The sequence below is a fragment of the Ranitomeya variabilis genome, chromosome 1 (assembly GCF_051348905.1).
Source record: "Ranitomeya variabilis isolate aRanVar5 chromosome 1, aRanVar5.hap1, whole genome shotgun sequence".
NCBI lineage: Eukaryota > Metazoa > Chordata > Amphibia > Anura > Dendrobatidae > Ranitomeya > Ranitomeya variabilis.
This window is the reverse complement of record NC_135232.1, coordinates 633,974,400-633,993,853: the sequence shown is the minus strand read 5'-3', so window position 1 is coordinate 633,993,853 and position 19,454 is coordinate 633,974,400. Positions and strand designations below refer to the sequence as shown.

The window sequence follows — 19,454 nt, the reverse complement described above, 5'->3', positions numbered from 1 at the left end:
CACCCTCGGCCAATGAAGCTAGTCAGCAACGCAACATCCCTTCCGTCACTGTAAGGCCACCATTTTCCGCACCACCGGCAGTATCTGTGCAGGTTTCTTTGCCAGCCAAAAGCAGTCAGGGTCAGGGAATCACCAGTTTTGTAGGAGGAAATATTGCATCTAGGGCACCGGCGGAAACAATACCGTCTCCAACCGTCTCTCAGTCTGCCATGTCCACCGGCACACCCGCAAGTTCCACGTTCTCCATCTCTCCAGTTCAGTTCACACTACATGAGACTCTGGTTAGGAAAAGGAAGTACTTATCCTCGCATCTGCGTACACAGGGTTTTAACGCCCACATAGCTAGACTAATCTCGTTAGAGATGATGCCCTACCGGTTAGTTGAAAGCGAAGCTTTCAAAGCCCTGATGGAGTACGCTGAACCATGATACGAGCTACCCAGTCGACACTTTTTTTCAAGAAAAGCCATCCCAGCCCTGCACCAGCATGTTAAACAGCGCATCGTCCATGCACTCAGGCAATCTGTGAGTACAAAGGTGCACCTGACTACAGATGCATGGACCAGTAGGCATGGCCAGGGACGTTATGTGTCCATCACGGCACACTGGGTGAATGTGGTGGATGCAGGGTCCACAGGGGACATCAATTTCGGGACAGTTGTGCCTAGCCCACGGTCTAGGAAACAGTTGGCTGTAGGCGTTCGCACCCCCTCCTCCTCCTCGTCCTCCTGCAGAAGCTACAGCTCTTCCACAGACCGCAGTCGGCCAACCACTCCATTGGCAGATGACACTGTTGCACACCAGTTGTCCCATTATGGGCCAGCTACTGGCAAGCGTCAGCAGGCTGTATTGGCTATGAAGTGTTTGGGCGACAACAGGCACACCACGGAAGTTCTGTCCGAGTTCTTGCAACAAGAAACGCAGTCGTGGCTGGGCACAGTAGATCTTGAGGCAGGCAAGGTAGTGAGTGATAACGGAAGGAATTTCATGGCTGCCATCTCCCTTTCCCAACTGAAACACATTCCTTGCCTGGCTCACACCTTAAACCTGGTGGTGCAGTGCTTATTGAAAACTTATCCTGGGTTCTCCGACCTGCTCCTCAAAGTGCGTGGACTTTGCTCACATATCCGACGTTCGCCTGTACACTCCAGCCGTATGCAGACCTATCAGCGGTCTTTGAACCTTCCCCAGCATCGCCTAATCATAGACGTTGCAACAAGGTGGAACTCAACACTGCACATGCTTCAGAGACTGTGCCAACAGAGGCGGGCTGTTATGTTTTTGTGGGAGGATACACATACACGGGCAGGCAGTAGGATGGCAGACATGGAGTTGTCAGGTGTGCAGTGGTCCAAGATACAAGACATGTGTCAAGTCCTTCAGTGTTTTGAGGAATGCACACGGCTGGTTAGTGCAGACAACGCCGTAATAAGCATGAGCATCCCCCTAATGCATCTGCTGATGCAAAGTTTGACGCACATAAAGGATCAGGCGTCTGCACCAGAGGAAGAGGAAAGCCTTGATGACAGTCAGCCATTGTCTGGTCAGGGCAGTGTACAGGATGAGGTAGCGGGCGAAGAGGAGGTGGAGGACGAGGAGGATGATGGGGATGAGTATATTTTTAATGCGGAAGCTTTCCCGGGGGCACTGGAAATTGGTTGCGTGGCAAGGCCGGGTTCTGGTTTTTTGAGGGACACAAGTGACGTAGATTTGCCTGAAACTGCCCCTCAACCAATCACAACCGGAGATTTGACAACTGGAACTTTGGCCCACATGGCGGATTATGCCTTACGTATCCTAAAAAGCATTACGAAAATGATGAACGATGACGATTACTGGTTGGCCTGCCTCCTTGATCCACGCTATAAAGGCAAATTGCAAAATATAATGCCACATGAGAACTTGGAACTAATATTAGCAACCAAACAATCAACTCTTGTTGACCGTTTGCTTCAGGCATTCCCAGCACACAGCGCACGTGATTGTTCTCACACGAGCTCCAGGGGGCAGCAGACTAGGAGTGTTAGGGGTGCACACATCAGAAGTGGCGTTGGACAGAGGGGTTTTCTGACCAGGTTGTGGAGTGATTTTGCTATGACCGCAGACAGGACAGGTACTGCTGCATCAATTGAAAGTGACAGGAGTAGTGTTGAGCATTCCGATACCGCAAGTATCGGGTATCGGCCGATACTTGCGGGTATCGGAATTCCGATACCGAGATCCGATACTTTTGTGGTATCGGGTATCGGTATCGAAACAACATTAATTTAAAAATGTGTAAAAGAGAGAATTAAAATAAAAATATTGCTATACTCACCTCTCCGACGCAGCCTGCACCTTACCGAGGGAAGCGGCAGCGTTCTTTGTTTAAAATTCGCGCTTTTCTTTCCTTTACGTGAAGTCCCGGCTTGTGATTGGTTGCGTCGCAGTCACATGGGCGACGCAACCAATCACAGCAAGCCATGACGTAATTTCAGGTCCTTAAGGATTTTAAAATTACGTCCCGGCTTTGTGATTGGTTGCGTCGCAGTCACATGGGCGACGCAACCAATCACAGCAAGCCGTGACGTAATTTCAGGCCCTTAAGGATTTTGAAATTACGTCCCGGCTTTGTGATTGGTTGCGTCGCAGTCACATGGGCGACGCAACCAATCACAAGCCGTGACGTCATGGGAGACTGGACACGCGCACATTTTAAAATGCTGCCAAAACTGCCATGAGCCTATGTTTTGTTATTTTAGGCCTTTGATAGCCTGTCTGCGGTCCCTACTTTAAATACTCCTCCACTGACCACCAAGCTGCCTGTGTATCCATGTAACCGATGTAAAACTGCCATGAGCCTATTGTTTGCTATTTTAGGCCTTTGATAGCCTGTCTGCGGTCCCTACTTTAAATACTCCTCCATTGACAACAATGCTGCCTGTGTATCCATGTAACCGACATAAAACTGCCATGAGCCTATGTTTTGTTGTTTTAGGCCTTTGATAGCCTGTCTGCGGTCCCTACTTTAAATACTCCTCCACTGACCACCAAGCTGCCTGTGTATCCATGTAACCGATGTAAAACTGCCATGAGCCTATTGTTTGCTATTTTAGGCCTTTGATAGCCTGTCTGCGGTCCCTACTTTAAATACTCCTCCATTGACAACAATGCTGCCTGTGTATCCATGTAACCGACGTAAAACTGCCATGAGCCTATGTTTTGTTATTTTAGGCCTTTGATAGCCTGTCTGCGGTCCCTACTTTAAATACTCCTCCACTGACCACCAAGCTGCCTGTGTATCCATGTAACCGATGTAAAACTGCCATGAGACTATTGTTTGCTATTTTAGGCCTTTGATAGCCTGTCTGCGGTCCCTACTTTAAATACTCCTCCATTGACAACAATGCTGCCTGTGTATCCATGTAACCTATTTTAAACTGCCTTGAGCCTATGTTTTGTTATTTTAGGCCTTTGATAGCCCGTCTGCGGTCCCTACTTTAAATACTCCTCCACTGACCACCAAGCTGCCTGTGTATCCATGTAACCGATGTAAAACTGCCATGAGCCTATTGTTTGCTATTTTAGGCCTTTGATAGCCTGTCTGCGGTCCCTACTTTAAATACTCCTCCATTGACAACAATGCTGCCTGTGTATCCATGTAACCTATTTTAAACTGCCTTGAGCCTATGTTTTGTTATTTTAGGCCTTTGATAGCCTGTCTGCGGTCCCTACTTTAAATACTCCTCCACTGACCACCAAGCTGCCTGTGTATCCATGTAACCGATGTAAAACTGCCATGAGCCTATTGTTTGCTATTTTAGGCCTTTGATAGCCTGTCTGCGGTCCCTACTTTAAATACTCCTCCATTGACAACAATGCTGCCTGTGTATCCATGTAACCGACGTAAAACTGCCATGAGCCTATGTTTTGTTATTTTAGGCCTTTGATAGCCTGTCTGCGGTCCCTACTTTAAATACTCCTCCACTGACCACCAAGCTGCCTGTGTATCCATGTAACCGATGTAAAACTGCCATGAGCCTATTGTTTGCTATTTTAGGCCTTTGATAGCCTGTCTGCGGTCCCTACTTTAAATACTCCTCCACTGACCACCAAGCTGCCTGTGTATCCATGTAACCGATGTAAAACTGCCATGAGCCTATTGTTTGCTATTTTAGGCCTTTGATAGCCTGTCTGCGGTCCCTACTTTAAATACTCCTCCATTGACAACAATGCTGCCTGTGTATCCATGTAACCGACGTAAAACTGCCATGAGCCTATGTTTTGTTATTTTAGGCCTTTGATAGCCTGTCTGCGGTCCCTACTTTAAATACTCCTCCACTGACCACCAAGCTGCCTGTGTATCCATGTAACCGATGTAAAACTGCCATGAGCCTATTGTTTGCTATTTTAGGCCTTTGATAGCCTGTCTGCGGTCCCTACTTTAAATACTCCTCCATTGACAACAATGCTGCCTGTGTATCCATGTAACCGATGTAAAACTGTCATGAGCCTATGTTTTGTTATTTTAGGCCTTTGATAGCCTGTCTGCGGTCCCTACTTTAAATACTCCTCCACTGACCACCAAGCTGCCTGTGTATCTATGTAACCGATGTAAAACTGCCATGAGCCTATTGTTTGCTATTTTAGGCCTTTGATACCCTGTCTGCGGTCCCTACTTTAAATACTCCTCCATTGACAACAATGCTGCCTGTGTATCCATGTAACCGACGTAAAACTGCCATGAGCCTATGTTTTGTTGTTTTAGGCCTTTGATAGCCTGTCTGCGGTCCCTACTTTAAATACTCCTCCACTGACCACCAAGCTGCCTGTGTATCCATGTAACCAATGTAAAACTGCCATGAGCCTATTGTTTGCTATTTTAGGCCTTTGATAGCCTGTCTGCGGTCCCTACTTTAAATACTCCTCCATTGACAACAATGCTGCCTGTGTATCCATGTAACCGACGTAAAACTGCCATGAGCCTATGTTTTGTTATTTTAGGCCTTTGATAGCCTGTCTGCGGTCCCTACTTTAAATACTCCTCAACTGACCACCAAGCTGCCTGTGTATCCATGTAACCGATGTAAAACTGCCATGAGACTATTGTTTGCTATTTTAGGCCTTTGATAGCCTGTCTGCGGTCCCTACTTTAAATACTCCTCCATTGACAACAATGCAGCCTGTGTATCCATGTAACCTATTTTAAACTGCCTTGAGCCTATGTTTTGTTATTTTAGGCCTTTGATAGCCTGTCTGCGGTCCCTACTTTAAATACTCCTCCACTGACCACCAAGCTGCCTGTGTATCCATGTAACCGATGTAAAACTGCCATAAGCCTATTTTTAGGTATTTTAGGCCTAGGAAGCCTGTCTGCAGTCCCTAATTCAAGTTGTCCTCAAATGAATAAAGCTGAGCTTCTACCTTCTGCCTCTCATTAACTGCTGTTTTTTTTTAAAAAAAATTGTGTTTAGGGCCTACTAACGGTTTGCCCCTCCCTGGTGTTGCCCTCAACTGAATACAGCTGAGCTTCAACCTTCTGCCTCTCATTAACTGGTGTTTTTTTTAAAAACAAAATGGTGTTTAGGGCCTACTAACGGTTTCTGCCGCTCCCTGGTGTTGTCCTCAACTGTATAAAGCTGAGCTTCAGTCTTTAGGCTTTTGGCCTATAGTAGCAGATATTAAACTGCATTTGGCCTACTAGTGTGGTTGGGCCCTTAAAACAGTGTCTACTGCTCCTGGGTTTGCTACTCCACTGAACAAAGCAATGCCGCATGTTTAGTCCTGTTACCAATTTTGAACTGCATTTAGCCCACTTTATTCTTTGGGCCCATATCTGTTTCCCCCTCATCCTGCCCATTGGCCAGCCAGTGATAGATGAGTCTGCTGGTACATTGACCCATAATGCAACATTCCCCGTGCACGCTACACTGCAAGATTGTGACCCTGCTGAAAGTCAGGTCCCCCTTCCCGCATAAAATACCACCTTACACGGGGACAAAGAGGAAGGTGCAGATGAAGGTGCAGGTTCCTTCATCAGGTGGGGGGAGGAATACTCTTTGGCGATGTCACTGCCACAGGGCCCCTCATAGTACGCAAAAGTGTTGCTACCGGTGGGAGGCGCCCCCGCCGTGCAAACACACCGCTGTACTTTGATCGGTGACTACCCAGATAACGGTGCAGCTACGACACTTAAGTAAGCCCACCACGAAGTCCATCCCAACCATCTCCCAGGGCCTGTCTGCCACTGGCAGGGGGTAAAGTAGCCCAGCAGGCCGTTGCCGAGTAGACCGATTCTTGGTGCAGGAGACACATGCCCAAATATTATCCCCGACGTCACGAGCCATATGCGGCCACCAGTATGTTCTCGCCAGAAGCTCAAATGTCCTCTTGATCCCGAAATGTGTACCCTCCTTGGACAAAGGAGCCCAACAGAGAAACTCCGGTCACAAATTTGATGGTACAAAAGGCTTGCCCAGGGGAACAGACTCTAGTGAATCCGGAGCCACGGTTCTCAGGCTCTCAGAAGGGACAATAAGCCAAGGCTCCTCCTCCTCTGATGACACGACGGAGCGGGAGAGAGCGTCGGCACGAATGTTCTTCAACCTGGAGAAAAAAGTTAGGGTGAAATGGAACCGGGAGAAGAACAGGGACCATCTGGCCTGGCGAGAATTTTGCCGCTGGGCTGTCTGTTAGTACACAAAATTTTTTTGGTCTGTAAAAACTTTAGGAGGTGTCTCCACTCTGAGAAAGCCAACTTCATGGCTAGCAACTCCCTGTCCACGATGGAATAATTCCTCTCCGCTGGTGAGAAGGTCTTGGAGAAGAAGCAAGGATGCTTCCGACCTTGAGCATCCTTTTGGAAGAGGACTGCTCCAGCACCAACGGATGAGGCATCCACCTCTATTATAAATGCCTTATCTACATCGGGGCGATGTAGGATGGGAGCGCTAGCGAAGTGTGACTTAATAGTGAGTAGGGCCTTGGAGACCTCCTCCGACCACAACTTGGGATTTGCTCCCTTCTTGGTGAGGGCAACCAAGGGAGCTACTAAAGATGAGAAGTACAGACACAGAAATGACACCAATATAAACAATATAAATGAAAAAATTAAATATAAATATATAAGAGTGGATCACCTGTGTGTCAAAATTGTAGTGAAGAACCACTACCAAGAGGAAACATAACACCAAAACACAGAAATTGGACCAATGAAAAAGTGACAGGGAATAGTTATCACAAAAATGAACTTTATTTTATAGCAATAATGACAAACATAAAATTAAAAAGTATATATTATAAACTTATATAGTACAATACAAAAATGTGCACAAATTAAGCCACATATAGTAGTGCAAGCCGCTATATGAAAAAATATATTTAATGGGAAGTAATCTATAGCATATATTTATCCAAATAATTCAATTTATTATTATATTTGATTGGCACCAGCCAAATATGATAAAATTTCAAAAAATGGTGTAAACACAGAAATATATGTGAATAAATAGGGTGTAAAAAGTGCTATGTGCAAAAGCTGAATCCCTCCCTGGGGATTGGGGCAAAAGGCCAAACCGAGATAATTAAATAAATATAAAAGTGCTAAGTGCAAAAGGTGATGAAAATCACAAAAGGCATGGGCCAGGTAAGGTGCCAAATATGGTGCTATATGCAGTAACTGGTTACCATCACAAAGAGCTTCTAAGTATAAGGGTGCTCAGTATTATATTGGAAAAACGCCAGATTACTTACAATAGGAAAAGTTTCAGGGCTGCCGGTGGCTAGTTCTGTGCACCCCGACGCGCGTTTCGGACGCACTGTCCTTCGTCAGTATAATAATAAATTGAATTATTTGGATAAATATATGCTATAGATTACTTCCCATTAAATATATTTTTTCATATAGCGGCTTGCACTACTATATGTGGCTTAATTTGTGCACATTTTTGTATTGTACTATATAAGTTTATAATATATACTTTTTAATTTTATGTTTGTCATTATTGCTATAAAATAAAGTTCATTTTTGTGATAACTATTCCCTGTCACTTTTTCATTGGTCCAATTTCTGTGTTTTGGTGTTATGTTAAAGATGAGAAGTGTGGGATGAACTGGCGATAGTAATTAATGAACCCCATAAAGTGCTGCACTGCTTTAAGAGAATGGGGTTCTTGCCAGTCCATTACAGCCTGTAGCTTGGCAGGATCCATAGCCAATCCCTGGTCAGAGATGATATAGCCAAGGAAAGGCAAAGACTCCTGCTCAAACACACACTTCAGTTTGCCCGTAAGAGGTCAAAAACTTTGCAAACATCTCTCTGATTGGAGTCAATATCTGGAGAGTAGATGAGAATATCATCCAGATAGACTACGACCGAGGTGGTGAGCATCACCCGGAAGATGTCATTCACAAAGTCTTGGAAAACGGCTGGGGCATTACAGAGCAGAGTCTATCAAAGAGCTCAGATATCAAGGGCAAAGGATACTTATTCTTAAGTGATGGCGTTAAGACCCCAGTAGTCTATGCATGGACGTAGTTCTCCCCATATTGACAGCAGCATCAGAGGGGCTAAACGCCCACGATCAATGCTAGCAGGGCGTCACCTCTCATATTGAGTTGACACCCACATTTGATCGTGACGGTGCTTTGTGTGAGCTCATATGATCCCACAGCACTGTACATATATGGCGCATGTTGGGAAGGGGTTAAGAAAGAAGTGTGTAAAGACAGAAGACACAACCTTCAAAGAAATCATGCATTTTGGAAATTAAGAAAAGTAAACACTGAATCAGAAGGCAAACATTTTAATAAAATTCACAATACTAATAACAATACCACACACAATACAATACAACCACTCACCGATTCATCAAACCTACATACTAAAGATGACCTGCTAATAGTTGTTATCACATTTTACTGTCTTTATAAGTATAACAGCAGCTCTAGAATGTTGTCTTTATGTTGTTTTTTATCTATTTTGAAACACTACTGCTTTTGACAGAACAAACTTGACATTTAAGTCTGTCTTAAAATATTGTGCACAGGGCAACAAGCTCAGAGTACAAAACCAGCACTAAAACTACATATAAATTATGCAAAAGGAATCAATGAAGAAAGTAATGCAATAAAAGGAACAAATAATGTCATGTCAAATGCATACAGGTTGCTGGGGAGAGGATGTATGCCTACAAAAAAGTGCTGAATGATTGCCCACTGTCCTTAAAAGGTGATGATACCTATGGTGATAATTACAATCAGTTCCTTCTATAAAATCTTGCAATGGCTTTAAAATATAACACATTAAGTAGCAATGAAGAAAGTGTTTAAGTAGGAAAGATGGATATGCTTCTTAGACCAGCTAATTTTCCTTACTGCTCAGTTCACAGATCTGGGGGTATGACCTAGAATAATGGCCCAACAGACGGAACTTGATAACATTTCACCTGAGAAGAGCTGACAAGTGTCCATTCAGTTTTTATTATATATAACAGTAAAGGCATAACAATAATTTCCAAACCATGAAATCTTTGAGATCTCTTAGAGCCACAATTACAAAAAATATATAATGTGACTCATTAGAAACACATATATAAGACACTTTATAAGCGTGTCCCGAGGAACACTCCGGTATAAAACATCAGAAAATATAAAAATAAGTATTTTGCTTATAAAAAAGAAAATACTGGAGAGATATCAAATGCAGACATTTTAACATTAAAAACAAAAACACATACAACAAAAAACTGGTACAGTACAAAAATGGGCCACCAGCTACAAAAACTTTCTCCTGCAAGTAGTTAAATGAAAGGTTTTTTTCAGTTGAAAACACAGATATGGCATCCACCGAGTGTTGTCCTGTCGCGTCTTCTTTATATTATTGCCAAGAAGCTGCAACTGAATAAAGCTGTGCTTCAACCTTATGGCTTTCGGCCTATAGTATCAGATATTAAACTGCATTTGGCCTTCAACTTTGGTTCCGGCCTACTAACGGTGTCTGCCCCTGCCTGGTGTTGTCCTCAACTGAATAAAGCTGAGCTTCCACTTTCTGGCTCTGATTAACTGCTGTTTTTTTAAAAATTGGCTGTTCCGGCCTACTAACGGTGTCTGCCCCTCCCTGGTGTTGTCCTCAACTGAATAAAGCTGGGCTTCAACCTTCTGGCTCTTATTAACTGCTGTTTTTTAAAAAATTGGCTGTTCCGGCCTACTAACGGTGTCTGCCCCTGCCTGGTGTTGTCCTCAACTGAATAAAGCTGAGCTTCCACCTTCTGGCTCTGATTAACTGCTGTTTTTTTAAAAATTGGCTGTTCCGGCCTACTAACGGTGTCTGCCCCTGCCTGGTGTTGTCCTCAACTGAATAAAGCTGAGCTTCCACCTTCTGGCTCTGATTAACTGCTGTTTTTTTAAAAATTGGCTGTTCCGGCCTACTAACGGTGTCTGCCCCTCCCTGGTGTTGTCCTCAACTGAATAAAGCTGGGCTTCAACCTTCTGGCTCTTATTAACTGCTGTTTTTTAAAAAATTGGCTGTTCCGGCCTACTAACGGTGTCTGCCCCTGCCTGGTGTTGTCCTCCACTGAATAAAGCTGTGCTTCAACCTTCTGTTCCAAATTATGATTTTTAAAAAAGAAATTGGGTGTTTAGGGCCTACTAACGTTGTCTGCCCCTCCCTGGTGTTGTCCTCAACTGAATAAAGCTGAGCTTCCACCTTCTGGCTCTGATTAACTGCTGTTTTTTTAAAAATTGGCTGTTCCGGCCTACTAACGGTGTCTGCCCCTGCCTGGTGTTGTCCTCAACTGAATAAAGCTGAGCTTCCACCTTCTGGCTCTGATTAACTGCTGTTTTTTTAAAAATTGGCTGTTCCGGCCTACTAACGGTGTCTGCCCCTCCCTGGTGTTGTCCTCAACTGAATAAAGCTGTGCTTCAACCTTCTGGCTCTGATTAACTGCTGTTTTTTTAAAAATTGGCTGTTCCGGCCTACTAACGGTGTCTGCCCCTCCCTGGTGTTGTCCTCAACTGAATAAAGCTGAGCTTCCACCTTCTGGCTCTGATTAACTGCTGTTTTTTAAAAAATTGGCTGTTCCGGCCTACTAACGGTGTCTGCCCCTCCCTGGTGTTGTCCTCAACTGAATAAAGCTGGGCTTCAACCTTCTGGCTCTTATTAACTGCTGTTTTTTTTAAAATTGGCTGTTCCGGCCTACTAACGGTGTCTGCCCCTGCCTGGTGTTGTCCTCAACTGAATAAAGCTGAGCTTCCACCTTCTGGCTCTGATTAACTGCTGTTTTTTTAAAAATTGGCTGTTCCGGCCTACTAACGGTGTCTGCCCCTCCCTGGTGTTGTCCTCAACTGAATAAAGCTGTGCTTCAACCTTCTGTTCCAAATTAAGATTTTTAAAAAAGAAATTGGGTGTTTAGGGCCTACTAACGTTGTCTGCCCCTCCCTGGTGTTGTCCTCAACTGAATAAAGCTGAGCTTCCACCTTCTGGCTCTGATTAACTGCTGTTTTTTAAAAAATTGGCTGTTCCGGCCTACTAACGGTGTCTGCCCCTCCCTGGTGTTGTCCTCAACTGAATAAAGCTGGGCTTCAACCTTCTGGCTCTTATTAACTGCTGTTTTTTTAAAAATTGGCTGTTCCGGCCTACTAACGGTGTCTGCCCCTGCCTGGTGTTGTCCTCAACTGAATAAAGCTGAGCTTCCACCTTCTGGCTCTGATTAACTGCTGTTTTTTTAAAAATTGGCTGTTCCGGCCTACTAACGGTGTCTGCCCCTCCCCGGTGTTGTCCTCAACTGAACAAAGCTGAGCTTCCACATTCTGGCTTTTGGCCTATACTATCAGATATTAAACTGCATTTGGCCTACTAGTGTGGTTAGGCCCTTGAAACAGTGTCTGCTGCTCTTGGGTTTGCTACTCCACTGAACAAAGCAATGCCGCCTGTTTAGTCCTGTTACCAATTTTGAACTGCATTTAACCTACTTTATTCTTTGGCCCTATATCTGTTTCCTCCTCATCCTGCCCATTGCCCAGCCACTGCTAGATGAGTCTGCTGGTACATTGACCTAGACCACTACATTCCCCTTGTACTCTACACAGCCAGAATCTGACCCTGCTGAAAGTAAGGTTCCCCTTCCCGCATGTTATACCACCTTACACAGGGACAAAGAGGAAGGTGCAGATGAAAGTGCAGGTTCCTTCATCAGGTGGGGGGGGCATACTCGTTGGTGACGTCACTGGCACAGGGCCCCTCAGAGTACGCAAAAGTGTCGCTGCTGGTGGGAGGCGCCCCCGCCATGCAAACACACCGCCGTACTTTGAGGGGCCCTGTGCCAGTGCCAATGCGAACGATTGGCCCCCCCTGCTTGCTCAGGATCACAGCACTTGCAACGTTGAAATACTTACCTCTCCCTGCTCCACCACCGTGACGTAGTCCGCATTTCCTGGGCCTATGAAAAACTTGAGCCAGCCCTACTCCCCCCACAACTTTAGCCAAATGACCCCCAATTTCCTATGCCCAACTATTATTATAAAGTTAATTAAGATTGACAAGCTTCAGAAACAAGAATGGATGTTTTTGGCATTAAAATTGGCACTGTAGGTGTTTTCCTGGCCTCCACTCACTGCCGACTATGCTTCCCCATTGACTTGCATTGGGTTTCGTGTTTCGGTCGATCCCCGACTTTTAGCGATAATCGGCCGACTGCACTCGACTCGACTCTGGACAAAGTCGGGTTTCACAAAACCCGACTCGATCTTAAAAAAATGAAAGTCGCTCAACCCTAATAGCGACACTACAATTACAGAGCTATATATGCAGCACATATACACAGATACACACTATTCATGTACACACATTATATATACTTTATAAATATAGAAACACACTATATAAAGTATATACACACAGAAACATTTAGTTTATATACAGTATATACAGTATGCTCACATACTTATACAGTTTACATTTTTACACAATATACTGCACACATGCAGTATACAAATATAGTATACATACACATAGTACTATATACTGTATGTACGTGTGTATATATATATATATATATATATATATATATATATATATATATATAGGGTTTTTCCATCTGTCTGTCTGTCTGTCTGTCTGTCTGTCTGTCTTTCTGTCTGTCTGTCTGTCTGTCCTGGAAATCCCGCGTCTCTGCGGCCTCGACCAATCAGAGACAGGCACAGCATGGCGACGATGATGTCATAATGGAAATCCCACGTCTCTGATTGGTCGAGGCCGCCAGGCCTCGACCAATCAGCGACGGGCACAGTATCGACGTAGATGTCATAATGGTTGCCATGGCGACGATTATGTCATAAAGGTTGCCTCGACCAATCAGCGACGGGCACAGTCTGCCGCGAATTCTGGAATCATCATTGTCCATATACTACGGGGACATGCATATTCTAGAATACCCGATGCGTTAGAATCGGGCCACAGTCTAGTATATATATATATATATATATATATATATACTCACACGCACCACAGACATAGACAATCATACTATATAGTGTATATATGTACACACATGCTATATACACACATACAGACACACACACTGTATACTGCACATGTACACACATATACATATATACATGTATAGTTACCAGGTTCTGCGGCTTCACTTGTACAGATCCATTCCCAGGACAGTGCTAGCAGCAGCCATGATGAGGGTAGAGGACACAGACACACAGGGCTGCAGGTATCTTCTTGGCCCTGCTCCGACCTCTGTCTGCTGTGATGTATTCGGGCCCCTTCCCATCACTTGCAACTTCTAAAGGTACCGTCACATTAAGCGACGCTGCAGCGATATCGACAACGATGCCGATCGCTGCAGCGTCGCTGTGTGGTCGCTGGAGAGTTGTCACACAGAAAGCTCTCCAGCGACCAACGATGCCGAAGTCCCCGGGTAACCAGGGTAAACATCGGGTTACTAAGCGCAGGGCCGCGCTTAGTAACCCGATGTTTACCCTGGTTACCAGTGTTAATGTAAAAAAAAAACAAACACTACATACTTACATTGCCGTGTCTGTCGCGTCCCTCGCCTTCAGCTTCCTTGCACTGTGTAAGTGCCGGCCCTAAAGCACAGCGGTGACGTCACCGCTGTGCTTTGCTTTACGGCCGGCACTGACACATTCAGTGCAGGAAGCTCTGAGCAGCAGCGCGGACGCCGGGAGATGTGACAGACATCAGAAGGTGAGTATGTAGTGTTTTTTTTTTTTACTTTTACAATGGTAACCAGGGTAAATATCGGGTTACTAAGCGCGGCCCTGCGCTTAGTAACCCGATGTTTACCCTGGTTACCATTGTAAAACATTGCTGGCATCGTTGCTTTTGCTGTCAAACACGATGATACACGCCGATCTGACGACCAAATAAAGTTCTGGACTTTCAGCAACGACCAGCGATATCACAGCGGGATCCAGATCGCTGCTGCGTGTCAAACACAACGATATCACTATCCAGGACGCTGCAACATCACGGATCGTTGTCGTTCTCGTTGCAAAGTCGTTTAGTGTGAAGGTACCTTAACCTGACTCCAGGCAGGGAGAAAGAGAGAGAGGGGGGGGCTGGAGGGGGTTTTTGGAGAGACGCTCCGGGACTCACTGCTTATTCACTGCTGTACACCCTCTGGGCACTTCATAAAGGGGCTGCAGATGCAGGGGGCCCCCTTTGTGAGTGGGGGCCCCAGGCGTCTACTTGGTCTGCCTGCCCCAAACGCCGGCCCTGTGGATAGTGCAACTTGTTTGTGGATATTTCATAGAAATAAGTAAGGTTTTCTTACAAAAGAAAGTGTGCTTCCCAGGCACATTGCTCCCTAACAAATATTCTATCTCTCGCTTGGGATTATCTGTGGAAATGGAGAGGAAAATGTATGATTTGTCAAAACCCCTTCATGTTGAGGAAGATGCTGTTAGATGATGATGATGATGATGATGCAGACCCCACAATGCATGAAGATTTAGGAGAAGAAAGTGAGATTGATTCTCATGATGAGGTGTAAGTATGTGAAATTGATTCTGAAACAAAGCAAGATGGTCAGAGTGTTGAGTATTAAGAAGATATAGAAACATATTATATGGGAAGAGATAAAAAGAACAATAAGCCACCCATGCAAACTAAATGTAGGGACCCTCAATACATTCTCACTCTCCTGCAGTTAAAGGAACAGCAAGGAATGCTAAAACTGTAGCTGAATGCTGGAAAAGTTTATTCACAGATGACATTCTGGACTCTATTATCACATACCCAAATCAATATACTGTATAGACATTATAAAGAACAAGTTAATCTTCAACAGAATCATCAAGCCAACAGATGTAATAGAACTCAGGGCTTTTTTTGTATTGTTGTACCTTGCAGGAGCTTATAGGGCAAATCACCAAAGTTTGGAGGAATTTTGGGGAATAGATAGTGATGGAATAGAAAAATTTGGTCTTGTTATGTGTTTAAACAGATTCAAGATTCTGATTCGTTGCCTTTGGTTTGACGACAGAACTACCCAAACCCAACGTAAAACATATGACCAGCTTGCACCGATTCATGATTTATTCAAAAAAATTTGTTGAAAACTGTAAGAAAAGCTATTGCCCTGGGGAGAACATCACTATTGATGAAATGCTCAGTGGTTTTCGTGGCAGGTATGCATTTCGTCAATATATTAAATCAAAGCCTAGCAAATACTGAATTACAATGTATGCCCTTGTTGATGCCAGGAAGACCTACACATTCAGCCTTGAAATTTATGCAGGAAAACAGCCAGGAGGTCCATACCATGTCAGCAACAAACCCAGTGATGTTGTGAAATGGCTGAGCCCTAACTTGGATCGGGTCACAATATAACAGCTGACAATTGGTTTTCTAATTGTGATCTGATTGATTATAATTATCTGAAAATGCAGAATCTTTCATATGTACAGTAGGTACTGTAAGAAAAAATAAAAAAGAATTGTCGCCACAGTTTGTAAATGTGAAAGGGAGAAAACAGTACAGCAGTGTGTTTGCATACAATAATGGAATGGATTTGGTTTCCTATATACCGGGCAAGAAAAAAAATGTAGTTCTTGTCTCAACAGTTCATGATGATGATGCCATTGATACTGGGTCTGAAGCACAAAAAAATCCGAAATTATTACATTTTATAATTCAACCTAAGGGGGTGTTGATACAGCTGATCAGATGCGCTCGACTTTCAGCATCAGCAGAAGCTCCAGGCACTGGCCAATGGTTATATTTTTCACTATGTTGAATTTGAATAGTTTAAATTCACAAGTGATTTACCTTGAAAACCAGCTTGAACTACTCCGTAGAAGAGCCTATGCAAAAATTTTTCCCATGAACTAGTGCTTGGAGAGCTACACAGAAGTATGAAAACTATCGACATTCTCTCTAGCCTTCAAGTTCGGCTCAAAAGATTCTGCCCAGTAAATGGTAGTGAAAATCCACCACCTCTACCACCTCCCAAAAGAAGGAGATGCAACACCTGCACCATGGAAAGTGGGCACAGAAGGCTATCTAGTTATGAATGTATCAAATATCATAATGCAATCTGCCTGACACATGCAAAACTGATGTGCAATTCTTGCTCTTTGCTCTGCAGATGAGTTTTATTCTGGTGAACCTTTAACAACTAATTCTGAATGAATATGTGTCTAATACCATTTTAGGTACCTTAAATTATGCTTTTTCCCTTATATTTATGTTTTAATAATAGTTATGATTTGAAAACTGGGGGCTATTTGGCGGGAGCTGTGAAATGTGTGTACTTTTAGAGCTATTACTTTTACGGTAAGTAAATGTTTGTTTCTTTTTGCACCTGATTATCTGTACTCTCTTTTATTACATCCCTATGAAGGTCACTGATCACTTTTAGAGCACTGAAATTAAGAAAATGAGATATTATATACATTTTTCTAGCCTGCGCCTGACAGGCGTATTGTATGTGAACTCGTTAGTGAAGGCATTGTTCCTGACGGAGGGTTAAACAGAAGTGCTTTTTTTCAATACAGGAGTAGGAGAAGTCAGACGCTGCGGTCTTCTGGCTGCTCTCTGTTGCGGTAACCCCATGACAGTACCCCCATTCTACGAGAGACCTCTAGAACCTCAGGACAGAGTTTATCGGGGTGTGCCATGTGAAAAGACCAGATCAGTCTGGCTGCATGAACATCAGATGCTGGTACCCACATCCTCTCCTCAGGACCATACCCGCTCCTATATCAGATACTGAAGCCACCGACAAACTAAACAAGAATCCATGATTTTCGCTATCTGAAACTCTTACGTTTCCATCGACAATGACATGAGATAGTAGTAGTGGTGAGAGTATCAAAGACATAACATATTTTTTACGGAGAGATCCATGAAATACAGGTGCATCTCACAAAATTAGAATATCATCAAAAAGTTAATATATTTCAGTTCTTCAATACAAAAAGTGAAACTCATATATCAGATAGAATCATTACAAATAGAGGGATGTATTTCAAGTGTTTATTTCTGTTAATGTTGATGATTATGGCTAACAGCCAATGAAAACCCAAAAGTCATTATCTTAGTAAATTAGAATACTTTATAACATGAGCTTGAAAAAATTATTTTTACATCCGAAATGTTGGCCTACTGAAATGTATGTTCAGTAAATGCACTCAATACTTGGTCGGGGCATCAATTACTGCATCAATGTGGCGTGGCATTGAGGTGATCAGTCTGTGGCATTGCTGAGGTGTTATGAAAGCCCAGGTTGCTTTGATAGCAGCCTTCAGCTCGTCTGCATTGTTGGGTCTGGTGTCTCTTATCTTCCTCTTGACAATACCCCATAGATTCTCTATGGGTTTAAGGTTAGGTGAGTTTTCTTGCCAATCAAGCACAGTGATACTGTTGTTTTTAAACCAGGTATTGGAACTTTTGGCAGTGTCGACAGGTGCCAAGTCCTGCTGGAGAATGAAATTTCCATCTTTGAAAAGCTTGTCGGCTTTTGAGAATGACTTGTCGGCTTTTGATATATGAGTTTCAATTTTTGCATTGAAGAACTGAAATATATTAACTTTTTGATGATATTCTAATTTTTTGAGATGCACCTGTACATTATGGATCCTAAAGGTGGGCGGCAAAGCAAGGCGGAATGCTACGGGATTGATGATGGCTACGATCTTATAAGGACTGATAAACATGGGACCCAGTTTCCAAAGTGGAACCTTCAACTTAATGTTCCTAGTGGACAACCACACCAAGCTACCAACACATAGGTCCGAACCAACCAAACGTCTCTGATCAGCCACGCACTTATATTTGGATCCCATCTTCCTCAAATTGTTAGTAACCCCCTGCCATACAGATGTAATAGATGAAGAAAATCGTTCTTCTTCAGGTAATTAAGAAAGATGATTTTTTTAAAATGAGCCCAACTGAGAATTTGAACCAATATGTCCTGAAAAACAGTGACTTGCCAGTAGAATCATGACAGCGGTTATCATTGGTCAACACAAAACAAATCATCAGCAAAGGTAATATGTCTGTTTTATGGAGTTTGAGGTGCTGATTCCAAAAATATGCTTAGTTTTGCTCTATGACAAAGTTTCTGAGATGGAAGTATTTTTATTATTACGTTATTTCTGCATTTTCAATGTATGTGGTTTTTCCTATGTTATTCCCATTAGTTTGCTTGTCTTACTTAATTGTGAATTTTCTTACAGGGACAACATCAGTAAAGGTTTTTGTGAGTTTTATGGGAAGGAGTATTGACAGTGCAATTAACCAATGAATGCTTCTCGGAAAGTCACATGTTATGGGGAGGAGCTAACTGTTATGAGGGAGTAAGATTTGAGTCAGTCAGGTAGCAAGGACTGGTATGTGAAACTCTGACAGGAGACAGGCCTCTACAGGGATCTGAGTCCTGTCACAGGGAGATAGAAGGGAAGGCAGTGGACAGGCGCCATTTTGAGAGGATTTTCACTGCATTTCTGGGAGGACAAGTCAACTCAGAGGGAAGAAAACAGCCCAGCCACTGATGTGTAACTGATTGAGGGTCTCCACAGAGAGAGAACCTGAAAGCAGCCAATATCACACTGAGAAACTGCATGTCTGCAAATGTTCATCTGTAAGGAATAGGCTGACTCGTTTACCTCATAACTGTATATAGTTATCTATTAGATTACCTCCAGTAAAATCAGTTGTAAATGCAAGATGCCTCTGTAATCTCTGGGGAAATATCTACATATTCGGTAGGCTCATCACATTTTTGTTTCAGTTTGTCACCACCATTGAACTTACTCTACTGTTTGATCTGATTTAAAGGAAAAAAATTCCCCGACAGTGTATCAATCATCGGAACAGATTCTGATATGTGTGTGATTCTTTTACACCAAAAGGCCAAGTACATTCAATAACTCATGATTAGTGTTGAGCATTCCGATACCGCAAGTATCGGGTATCGGCCGATATTTGTGGTATCGGAATTC

The 19,454-nt window shown here is 43.6% G+C and overlaps 1 long non-coding RNA gene across 1 annotated transcript in view; it reads right to left on the bottom strand.

Moving 5' to 3' along the window:
* The window catches only part of LOC143813961 (uncharacterized), a 64,679-nt gene extending 50,884 nt beyond the window's left edge, over positions 1-13,795 (bottom strand). The window contains exon 1 of the long non-coding RNA XR_013223624.1: positions 13,605-13,795. This is a non-coding gene — a long non-coding RNA (uncharacterized LOC143813961). The remainder of the gene's footprint in view (positions 1-13,604) is intronic.
* Between the last annotated feature and the right edge of the window lie 5,659 nt (positions 13,796-19,454).